Below are 11,841 nucleotides of genomic sequence, written 5' to 3' on the forward strand. Positions count from 1 at the left end.
TTCACATTCAAATGCTTGCTTTGCATGAAAAATGCCTTACCCGCCGCTATTTTCTTCAACGCCTCGATTTCCTGGAGGGCCTTGTGGGTTTCGGCCTTAGCGGCTTTGGCACTCTCAAGAGCCGACGCAAGCTCGGACTCTCGAGTCTTCGAGTCACGCTCCAAACCCTCGTGCTTTTCCACGAGAGCCTGGAGCTCTTGCTGCACCTCCGCCACCCGCGCCTCCTGCTTCTCTCGCTCGGCTCGCTCCGCAGCCGCATTGCGTTCGGCCGCGGACACCGCCTCCTTCAGGGTCGCCACCTCGTTTGTGGCCCCTGTAATACCCATGTTATCCTTGTTATTTCTCTTGCAACCAAATCCTTTTCTGTAAGGTACAACTTTAATACGGTGTTACTCACCTTCCTTGTCCTCGAGCTGCTTCTTGGCACGGCCGAGCTTGCTCTCGGACCGCTCAAGGCTCTGCTTCAAAGCATTGACCTCTGCAGTCAGTGCGGCAGAGGTCAGCAGCGCAGTCTGCAATCCCATATTGACACATTTTTTCAGACTCCTGCGTATATCTTTTTAGATCCTCGGTCCGGCTTTTGTTTCCGAACACCGAACCGAGCATCAGGGGCTACTGTCTATGCGGTATTATATTACGTATCTTAAAATTCTTACCTCAAAGCCTGTTAGAAGGCTGCTGCAGGCTTCGGTCAGCCCGCTCTTGGCGAGCTGAACCTTCTGAATCACCGCACTCATGACAGTGCGGTGTTCTTCTTCGATGGAAGCACCGTCGAGCGCCTCCAGCAAGTTATCCGGCGCCTCCGGTTGGACAGAGGCCGCTGGTGTCACAGTCTTGCCCTTCTTACGAAGGGGCCGCCCGCCGGACTCCGGAACCACTGCAGGTTCCGGTGCGGAGTCCGGTGCGAAATGCGGGAGGTTGCCCTACGGCACCTCCGGAGCCTCCCCCTCCTGGAGGTCCCCTCCTGGGATCCCACCTCGACATCATCAGCGTCAGGGGAGTGGAGGCGGTCGGAAGGGAATCCATATCCGACGTGCCCAAGGACCCGCTCGACGAAGCGGGAAGATCGTCCTTGGGCGGACTACAGGGTTGTATGCGGCATTAGAAAGAGACTATGTGACAAAAAGAAAAATTGTAAATCATCTAGGAGTCCGGATACTTACGATCTTGCCAGGGGCTTGGCCCTTGAGGGCCACTCCTCGTCGCCACCGCCAACGTTGGCAGAACAATCCGGAGGAAGGGTCCTTCCCTTCTTGGATCCTTCGGCCTCCCTTGTTGGGGAGGCCTTCCTTTTCTTCTCTCCCCCCGCTGGGGGAGAGGCCTCTTTCTTCTCCTCCTCGTCCTCATGGGAGGAGTCCGCCTCGGAGTCATCGGACGATGAGTTCGATACCACCTAACGCCGGGAACTCCTTCGGGTTCCCGTGGCCTTCTTCTTGGCCTTCTTCTCCGACACCACGTAAAGTGCCGGGACCAGCAGCCCTGTCAAACGGGCATCTGCTGGGTCCTCTGGAAGGGGAGCCGGACAATTAACCTGTCCGGACGTCTTCTGCCAGTCCTGTTAAAGGCATTGTGAGTTTAGATCCCGCATAGAGTCAAACTATGAAAAGCAAGTGTCCCATAAAGGATAACATAGCTTACCTCGCTAGCCGGACGCTGCGTGCTGAATCCGCGATCTTCGGTAGCGGATGCGGGAGCTTCGGCGCCCTTGAACAGCACCCTTCAGGCAGCTTCGTACGTAGTGTCGAAGAGCCCGCTCAAAGTCCGGTGCTGTGCCGGATCAAACTCTCACAAATTGAAGTCCCGTTGCTGGCAGGGGAGAATCCGGCGGACGAGCATGACCTGGATCACATTGACAAGCTTGAGCTTCTTGTTCACCAGGGTCTGGACACAGGACTGGAGTCCGGTCGGCTCTTTCGAACTACCCCATAGCAAGCCCTTCTCTTTCCAGGAGGTGAGCTACATGGGGATGCCAGATCTGAATTCGGGGGCCGCTGCCCATTTAGGGTCACATGGCTCGGTGATGTAGAACCACCCCGATTGCCACCCTTTGATGGATTCCACGAAGGCACCCTCGAGCCAAGTGACGTTGGGCATTTTGCCCACCATGGCACCTCCGCACTCCGCTTGGCTGCCCTTCACAACCTTCGGCTTGACATTGAAGGTCTTTAGCCACAAGCCAAAGTGGGGCTGGATGCAGAGGAAGGCCTCACACACGACGATAAACGCCGAGATATTCAGGATAAAGTTTGGGGCCAGATCGTGCAAATCCAGGCCGTAGTAGAACATGAGCCCCCGGACAAAGGGGTGGAGTGGGAAGCCCAGTCCGCGGAGGAAATGGGGAAGGAATACCACCCTCTCATGGGGCCTGGGGGTGGGGATGAGCTGCCCCTCGTCGGGCAGCCGATGTGCGATGTCGCTGGACAGGTATCCGGCGCTGCGCAGCTTCTCGATGTGCCCCTCCGTAACGGAGGAGGCCGTCCACTTGCCTCCTGCTCCGGACATGGCTGGAGAAGGTCGAGGTGAGATGTGCGGACTTGGGCGGTGGAGCTCGAGTGTGCGGAGATGGATAAACAAAGGAGGAAGAAGGCGTAGGTAAAAAAGGTGGATCCTTATCCCCTTATATATGGGCGTATGAAACTATGCGTCCCTACTGGCCTGGTAAAACTCGCTTATCTCCCAAGCGCCACAATCAATGGCGCGGTTGGGTTACCCACGTCCGTATTGATGGGAATCCCGGAATAAGGGGAACACGATCTCTGCTTCGACAAGACGTGCCAAGGAAACCGCTTCGCTAAACGCGCTGAGGTGGTATGACAAAAACGATTTGAGTAAAGGCTTGGCCGTGGGTGACGTCACGCCACGAAATACGTCAACAGATTGAAGTTGTGTAAATATTATTCTCTCTACGGTGGCATGTGGAATTTATTTTGCAGAGCCGGACACTATCCTGGTGTTCACAATCTTCCATGAATTATTCGGAGGAGGAACCCGCCTTGCAATGCCGAAGACAATATGCGCGCTGGACTCGTCGTCATTGAAGCCTGGTTCAGGGGCTACTGAGGGAGTCCTGGACTAGGGGGTGTCCGGATAGCCGAACTATCACTATCGGCCGGACTCCAAGACTATGAAGATACAAGATTGAAGACTTCGTCCCATGTCCGGATGGGACTTTCCTTGGCGTGGAAGGCAAGCTTGGTGATACGGATATGTAGATCTCCTACCAGTGTAACCGACTCTGTGTAACCCTAGCCCTCTCCGGTGTCTATATAAACCGGAGGGTTTTAGTCCATAGGACAACAACAACAATCATACCATAGGCTAGCTTCTAGGGTTTAGCCTCCTTGATCTCGTGGTAGATCCACTCTTGTACTACCCATATCATCAATATCAATCAAGCAGGAGTAGGGTTTTACCTCCATCGAGAGGGCCCGAACCTGGGTAAAAACATCGTGTCCCTTGTCTCCTGTTACCATCCGCCTAGACGCACAGTTCGGGACCCCCTACCCGAGATCCGCCGGTTTTGACACCGACAGTCATCTTTGTTTTCTTTCTATTGATCTGATTCAAAATATTACTACAGGGGTACCCAAGTATATAAAGGAGCTAGCCTACAAACTTAACGTACCCTAAGTCCCTAACACGCTCGGATGATTGTTCCAGTCCAAGCCGTACATGGACTCTCCAATGTGGTTAACTCCAATAGCGCATGAATTGCGTAGCTCCATACTGGGAGCAGGTACCAGCAGCGTCTGGGGCACAAGTAGCTGAGAGCATCTCTAGCCGCGCCCCCAGAACGGCTTCCCCAGGCGATTTTTTTGCGCCGGCGCCGAAAAAACGGCCCAGTCGCGCCCCCAAGACGCCGAATTCCGCCGGCTCGACCCGCTTTTGCGCCCGGCGATCGCAGGCCGAACCCGGCGCACTGGGGGGCGCTCGAGGGCTCCGACGCAAGGGAAAAGCGTTCCTGGGGCCACATTGGCAGGCGAAAAGTCAAGCCACCTGTCCAGATTCGTCTCCTACCCCCCGCGCTCGGCCGCCACCCTGCCGATCCCGGTGCCGTCCACCGCCCACCGTAGCTAGGTAGACCATCTCCCGTCGGGAAAAAGAAGGGGTTTCGCCGAGGCAGCCTCTTCGCTGCCGTCTGGGCAACTTTTCCGGCGTTCCGGCCGCGCAGGGTCTATACACCGGCGGGCTTGCGTCCACCTCGCCCACAAGGTGTTCGGTGAATTTCCCGGCCCGACGATGGACTCCAAAGATGAGGAGGCGCTCGCGGCATTGGTGGAGGAGGAAGCCGAAGCCGATGTCTAGGAGCAGGCGCATCTCATGGTGCTCGCCGCCCTCACCGACCTGTGCACGAGCAGTGAAAAGTCGCGGCGAGGTGGCTCGGCACTTGGGCGGGTGAAAGCAAAGAACCGGCATCGTCTGGAAGGCTATTGCATGCTCTACTCGGACTACTTTGCCGACGCTCCATTGCACGGTGAGAAAACATTTTGGCACCGTTATCGGATGAGCCAAAAGCTTTTCCTCAGGATTGTGAATTCCATCTGGGAGCTCGACAGCTACTTCAAGTGCAAGATGGATTGCACTGGCACACTTGGATTTACCTCGATCCAGAAGTGCACGACAGCTATGTGGATGCTTGCATACGGAGCTCCCGGTGATTCACTCGACAACTATGGGCGCATGGCCGAGTCCACCACCATTGAGTGTTTCTACAAGTTTTGCAGTGAAGTGGTGGCAGTGTTTGGACCGCAGTACTTGCGAACACCCAATGCACAAGACACTGCTCGGATCCTAGCACAGAATGAAGCAAGAGGATTTCCTGGGATGCTTGGAAGCATCGACTGCATGCATTGGAAATGGAAGAACTATCCATTTGCTTGGCAGGGGTTGTACAAAGGCGCCAAAGGTGGTTGCAGTGTGATGCTTGAGGCAGTGGCCACACAGGACCTCTGAATTTGGCACTCTTTCTTTGGGATGCCAGGAACTCACAATGACATCAACGTCCTGCAGTGCTCCCCAGTCTTTGCCAAGCTTGTTCAAGGTCATTCTCCTCCGGTGAACTTCGGGGTCAATGGACGGTAGTACAACAAGGGGTACTATCTAGCTGATGGCATCTATCCGAGATGGTCGACATTTGTGAAGACCATCTCAAACCCTATGCCAGGAGGCAAGAATGCCTAGTTTCCAAAGGTTCGGGAGGCTTTCAGGAAGGATGTTAAGCGGGCATTTGGTGTACTCCAATCTCGATTTGCTGTTGTTCGGTTCCCTGCTCAGACCTGGTCAAAAGATCAAATGTGGGAGATCATGACTTGCTGTGTCATCTTGCACAACATGATCATTGAGAGCGAGCAGGAAGAGCCAGTGTTTGACACTGAACCATATTACAAGCAGGGTCCTCTTGCCCAAGTTGATCACCAGCTACCGGCAAACTGGACTGACTACCTCAATATGCGTCAGGAGATCCAGACCCATAGGTGCATCAAGAACTACAACACGATCTGGTGGAGCGCCTATGGAGGCTCAAGGGCGAGGCCGGGAACGACGTGTGATGAAAATTGAGTTTTTATTTGTTAAACTATATAATTTGTATTGAACTATTTGATTTACGTGATGAAACACGACGAACCATGCCGAACTATGTGACGAACTAATTGATTTCTATTTGTATGCAAAAATTCACACCGAAACATGCCGAACCGCGCCAAATATGGGCCGATTCACGCAGATATCGGGCCGTTTTTGGACATAATTGGGCCGAAAATTGGGCCGAAATCGGCGCCTGGGGGCGACCTGGGGGGCGACGGCTGGGTGCCAAACCGCCCCCAGCGCCGAGTTTATCGCCGGCTCACCCCCAGGCCGCTCTTTTTCAGCGCCCTGGGGGCCGAATGGCTGGAGATGCTCTGAGTCTGGTGTCCTCGCAGCATGCACGTGCAGCCGCACAGGCCTTAGCTCCACAACGCATACCATGATGAGCACGACAAAGGTTCACACATTTAGGTCGTGCCCCGCAGTGTCCACCTTGCCACCGGCGACGCGGAAATGGTACGGCGATGACGACGGCACCGACGACATGCACCACCAGGAGGATGGCAACGCCGACGAAGAACTGCAAAAATACGACGTCGCGCCACGACCTCAAGTCGTCTAAGTAGTCCAATGACTTGCTCATCTCATCGCTGCCAGTGTACTGTTTTCGATGGCGGCTGCAAAAGTGTTGCATTTTTTTGAGCAATAGAGGCGGGGGGGCTCCGATTTCATTAACAAAAATAACCATTCAAAGTAGCAAGTTCAAATTTAAATCCTAGGGTCACATGCGGCCATTTTAAGCATGAGGGCGCAGCCTCCAGCAAGCAGAAAAAGAAAGGGAAAACATCAAGCCATCCCAGGAAGCGACATCTTCAGCTCATCAGATGAGGAACTCCCGCTCTCCATCCCTGCGAAGCTCTGTATACTTCACTTGGTACTTGCTCGATTAGATTGATTGAGGAAGTGTCTGGTTGTCCAAACAATTTTTTGTAAAAGTCAGTAATGCATCTAATGAGATTATCTTCTCCTTCAATCACCCCTTCCTCTTGTTCTAAGGAAAGAATTCTGTTTTTATCCTCCTCTCATTCACCTTAGCATGATAATATTTTGTGTTACAATCTCCATCTTTTATTTCTTTATCTTTATATCTTTGTAGCCATTTCATTTCTTCTTGTTTTAGCAGTCTGTGTAGTTGAGATCTTAGGGATCTCTGCTCTTCCCTGTCATGAGCAAAAAGGCCCATAATCTCAGCATTTTTATCTGTAGCATCTAGTTTCATCAGTATTTCTTTTTTAATCTTTCTATACCAGGCATCAGAGTTTAAAATCCACCCTCTCACTTTCTGTCTAAATACTCTCATCCTTCTCTGCCATTGTTCAATGGTATCACCATGATACTTTGCAGACTTAATGACAACTGAACATGTAGTTCCCTTGTTTTTTGCATCTCCATTGCCACCCCTAACTGAACATGTAGTTGAATCCCTCCAGCATTTGTGTTTCATTCAACACCCCAGATTTGACAGTGATCAGGGCCATTGGATTGGGATTTTCCACCTCATTATTCTCTCTAGATCTTTGAACTAGTAGTACACCCAGACCTCTGGCAGCATACCCCACAAACTTAGGAACATGTTTCATTTGACTCAACTAGGTGCAGTCATCAGTTATATGATTTCTTTTCCCACACACTGCACAATGATCTAGTTTGCAACCCTTAGTTGCATGTCTGGTGTCTTTGCACTTGTTGCACATCACCTTGCTTGCCCCACCTGACATCATCTTTTTGCCTTCTCTGTTTAGACCACTTTTCCCAATATCTCTCCCCTAAACATCCTCTCTTCCTGTACCCTCTCTTTCAAGAATATTGTCAGATCTATTTATCCAAGGATTTCTCTAACTCTCCCCACTCTGAGCCAAGGTGTTCTCTCCTCTGCTTGTCTCCTCACTAACCTATTGTTGAAGCATACTAACCCCCCCTTGAACACTCATACTATTTCCTCCCAGCAAAGCATTTCCTTGAGTCAATTGGCCTAGCAATGCAGAAAGAACTCGCTGTTGCTGAATCATATCCATCTCATTTCCAGCGCTAGCTCTACTAGGATCTGTCATACCTGGGTTAGCAGTCTTCAAGTTTTCTTTTTCCTTCTCTGGTCTCATCCTCTCCTTCTCTTCCTCTTGTCTGCCTCGATCTTGCTGTTGCTCCTGTCTCATCTGCAGATTGTTGCTGCCTCCTCCTTGCTCCCAATCTTTTTTGCTCTCTCTGTCATTGTAATTTCTGAACCTTTCACTTCCCTCTTCTTTTCTTCTGTATTGGAAATTATCTCTGCCCCCTATTGGATCTTCCCCATCCTCTGAATCGGCCTCTGAATCTATCCATCTCCTCCTCTTCAACTGGCGGCAGGTATGGAAACCCTAAATCTGGCTCGATATGTTTGACTGACCGGAGAGAGGAGGAGAGAGTTGAGCTTACATATGCCTCCTCCCCAGATCCTCTCTCTCCTGGGCTTCCATTATGATCTGGGTTGGGCTTTAAGCCTGTCCAGTCCAACAAGTCATCGGCCCATCCCTCTATAATATCATTTTCAGGAATAATATTTTTCTGTCTAGTATAATCTAGCTTCACTGCACAATCAAAATCACAAATCATGAGGTCATCATGCCCAATTTCTAACCAATAGTCAGGTATTTTAGGGATTTTTTCCATGAGGTTTTTAACCATCCATCCATCCAGATAGTTTTTCTCGTTTTCACCATCATCCTTATCGCTATTCACCTCCTTGCAAGTTATTTTTGCAGGGGTTCTATCACTGATTCCATTCTTCTTTTTATATTTTCTATTTTTACTAACATGCATAGAAATTCTACGAATAGTAACAACATTCTTCTCAAGCAAGTATTGACACGCTCTATCAGGGAACAGAGAGCTACCATTTTCTTCTGACGAGTCCCCAGCCTCCTCGTCAGCGTCCTCCCCAGCCAGCAACCAGAAGCGATTGCCGGCAGGGGAGACGCCTACTCCGCCGGAGCGGACCTGCAAAGGCTGAGGAGGCGAGGCGGGCGGCGGAGAAATCATGGGGGGTGCTTGGGCAGCTGCATCTTCTGCTTCTTCTTCCCCCCGTTGCCGCTCCCGCACAGATCTGGCACCGCCTCCCGTTCCTCTGCCTCTGGCACCATCCCATCCTCGCTGTCCTCGATCGAGATCAAAACCCAGCGAGTCCCAGGGGTGGGAATGGCCATCACCGCCCCAACCACAAACTCTTCTGGCCCAGCTGGGAAGCGGCCGTGAGATCTGAACCCCCACCACTTCGTCTTATGCGCCTGACTCCCAAACTCTGTCTCCTCCATAGCCCAAACCAGAGTAGCGAGCGAGCTCACTGGCGCGCCCGTCGGAGTGCTGAACCCGTTCGGGGTGAGCCTCTCGTCTTCCTCCACCATCAGGTTTCTGAAGACCCGCTTCGTTGCGCGATTGCATCTCCTTCCTCGTGGAGAACCAGGACATGATCTCCTGTGCCCTCGCCAACCTCGCCTCATCGCCGCTCGCCAACTCCACCATGGACTTCTCGATCTTCATCCTCCAGCCCGCCATCCTTCTCCTGCTCTGCTTCCTCTCTCTTAGGGCGAAGGTGCTGCTCGATGTGGGGGGTGAGGGGGAATTTTGGTGTGAGTTGCGTCTCTTAGCCACCGGGCGGTGGGGATTTATTACCCACAGTCCGCCTGCATTCATGGCGGTCGTTCACCTCGGAATCCCCCCCATCGTCTCCCCTTCCCCAGTCGAGCGAATTCCCAACGTAGGCCACATGACACGGAAACCAAACCTTCGTCCGCCATGAAATTGCTTCCCCGCCGCGTAATCCTCGGCTATCAATCACTCGATTTTCCCTATCAAGCAGCAAGATTCGGCGAATCATACCTTGAGCCACCACTGAACCTTGGTGATAGCAAAGGAGTCCCGCCGCGAAGAGGCAGGGGATGTAGAGAGCAGGCCACCTCTTGTCTCCCGCCGTCCTCCCTTCCCCTGCGCTCCGCTCGTCGCCGGTAGGCCTATCCCGACCGCTCGGCTGGGGTTCGAGCAGATCGCCCGAGTTGCCTGAGCCGTTCTCTCTGTTGCATGCTCGAATCATCATCTGGCGATCATGTACTAGTGGTGGGTGGTGAGTGGTATCGCAAAAGTGTTGCATGCATGCCTTAGGTGTTTTTGTGCGTCTTAATTAAATATGCATAGCGCTCCATTGATTTAACATGAACTTGTGTCGGCACGGTGGTTACAGTACATGGGCTTCAGCAGAAATCCCTGATTTGGTTCTCTTGCAACGCAGAGATTTTTTTTTAAAAACTGACAGCTGGGACCCTCGTAAGGTAGAGGGAGGGTTATGTGGTGTTTGACCAGTCAACATAGCAAAATACGAAGCTATACGGTGAGACAGTGATCGTATAACCATCTCAAGTCATATATAATGATCGTATTGATCGTATTTCTAAGTACAGTGACCAAAGTGAACTTTTCAAACCATTGATGCATTTGCGAACCAACCTGTGGTTGGATGGTTAGAGGGACTGTGGTATCCCCAGCCCACCAGGGTTCAAATCCTGGTGCTCGCATTTATTCCTGAATTTATTTCAGGATTTCCGGCGATGCGCATTCAGTGGGAGTAGACGTTCCCGTCGACGATGAGGTGCCTACGGCGACTTCATAAATTTCAAGATGATATGCCGGCTCAGTCTTTCGGAGGTGCTCATAGGGGTAGGGTGTGCGTGTGTGCATTCATAGGAATGAGTGTATGCGCGTGTATATGAGCGCTTGTGTTTGTACTGATGTTCAAAAAAACCATGGATGCATTTTACTCTTTCGGTTGAACTAGCAAATATGCCCGTGCGTTGCAACGGGAGAAAAGCTATTAAATTATGCACGTACGATAGATATAAAAAAAATTCTGAACCAAATGCCAGGATGAGATAAGAACTTTTAGAATGTAACTTCATAAAGTATGTCTGGGTGATGTCATGACGAGATAAGGGACTTTTAAAAAGTCATTTAAAAAATGTGATGGTCTCATCACGATTTGATTTTCTAACACATCATAACGAAAAAATGTCGGTGATCAAACTGCATTGATGGACACTGCATGAGCTAGACTGGTGAGTGAGTGCCTCGCCTTGACCTAGCGTAGCGGTGTTAATAATAATTAGTAATGTGGTACTAAAAAAATATAGCTGTGTATGAAGGCAAAATAAAAATATAGTCATTTTTATATAGCTTATAAAAATTAACCCATAAAAAGTTGTGTCAATTTTCGAGGGCTCAGCATTGTACAAGACATGGAAAACTTTTTTTTATCCAAATCGAGGGACTGAATACAATCATGAAGCGACCCCTACAGATCTCCTACGACGGTTCGTTATGTTCATTATTTATGGATCTGTTTTAATTTTTGTGAACATATTCCAAACTTTAATAGACATCTTTAAATTCCCTAATATGTTTTGAATACTGGATATTTAAAAAAAATCATGAACATTTTTTATTTCCTAAAAATTTATTTGAAATCGTGATAGTTTTTTATAATACGTGAACAATTTTTTGAAATCATGATCATTTTATGATTTTCCGAATGTTTTTTAATTCACAAACAGTTTATAATTTTTCAAGACTTTCTTTTTGAAATATTGTTTTTTTTGGAAATGCACGAATAAATTTAAAGAAGAAAAAATTAAAACAGAAATAAGAACGTGAAAGGCAAAAAATGAAATAGAAAACAGGGATGTTGGAACCTGCAAATGGGCCGGCCCATTACTGTGTGCGGGAAGGGTAGGCGCGCTTGCGAGGGAAAAAAGGAGAGATAAAAGGTGGGGGTAGGGATCAAACCCTGGTCTTTGTAGTGGAGACGTGCGGCGCTGGCCACTGCGCTCAGCGTATCTTCATGTTATATTAGGGGATCTCGTGTTATATAAACCAGAAGCAACAGTGCAATGCGTGAACCGTTTTTTGCCACTTACGGGTGGCATTGGTAGGTAATTTTTGCTAACTTCAAGGGTATTTTTTATGACGTACGACAGAAACCCAATTTTTTTTATCTTTATCTTTATCTTTACCTTACTACTAAACCAGCGGTTGCTTCTGGTTGTACGTCGTTGGTATTTTTGCAGAAAAGTCCCTCCGTTTCTAAGAAATTAACCCACGGTCCTCGTCATAAGTCACCCCGAACCGGTATACGGCCGAGAAAAAAAACAGCCCAGCCGGCCGCACGACCCTGCCGCGCGCCACCGGCCACCCCCCGCCCGCCCCGCCTCACCGCGCGCCACCGGCCACCCCCCG

Source organism: Triticum dicoccoides, chromosome 7B (genome assembly GCF_002162155.2).
Source record: "Triticum dicoccoides isolate Atlit2015 ecotype Zavitan chromosome 7B, WEW_v2.0, whole genome shotgun sequence".
Lineage (NCBI taxonomy): Eukaryota > Viridiplantae > Streptophyta > Magnoliopsida > Poales > Poaceae > Triticum > Triticum dicoccoides.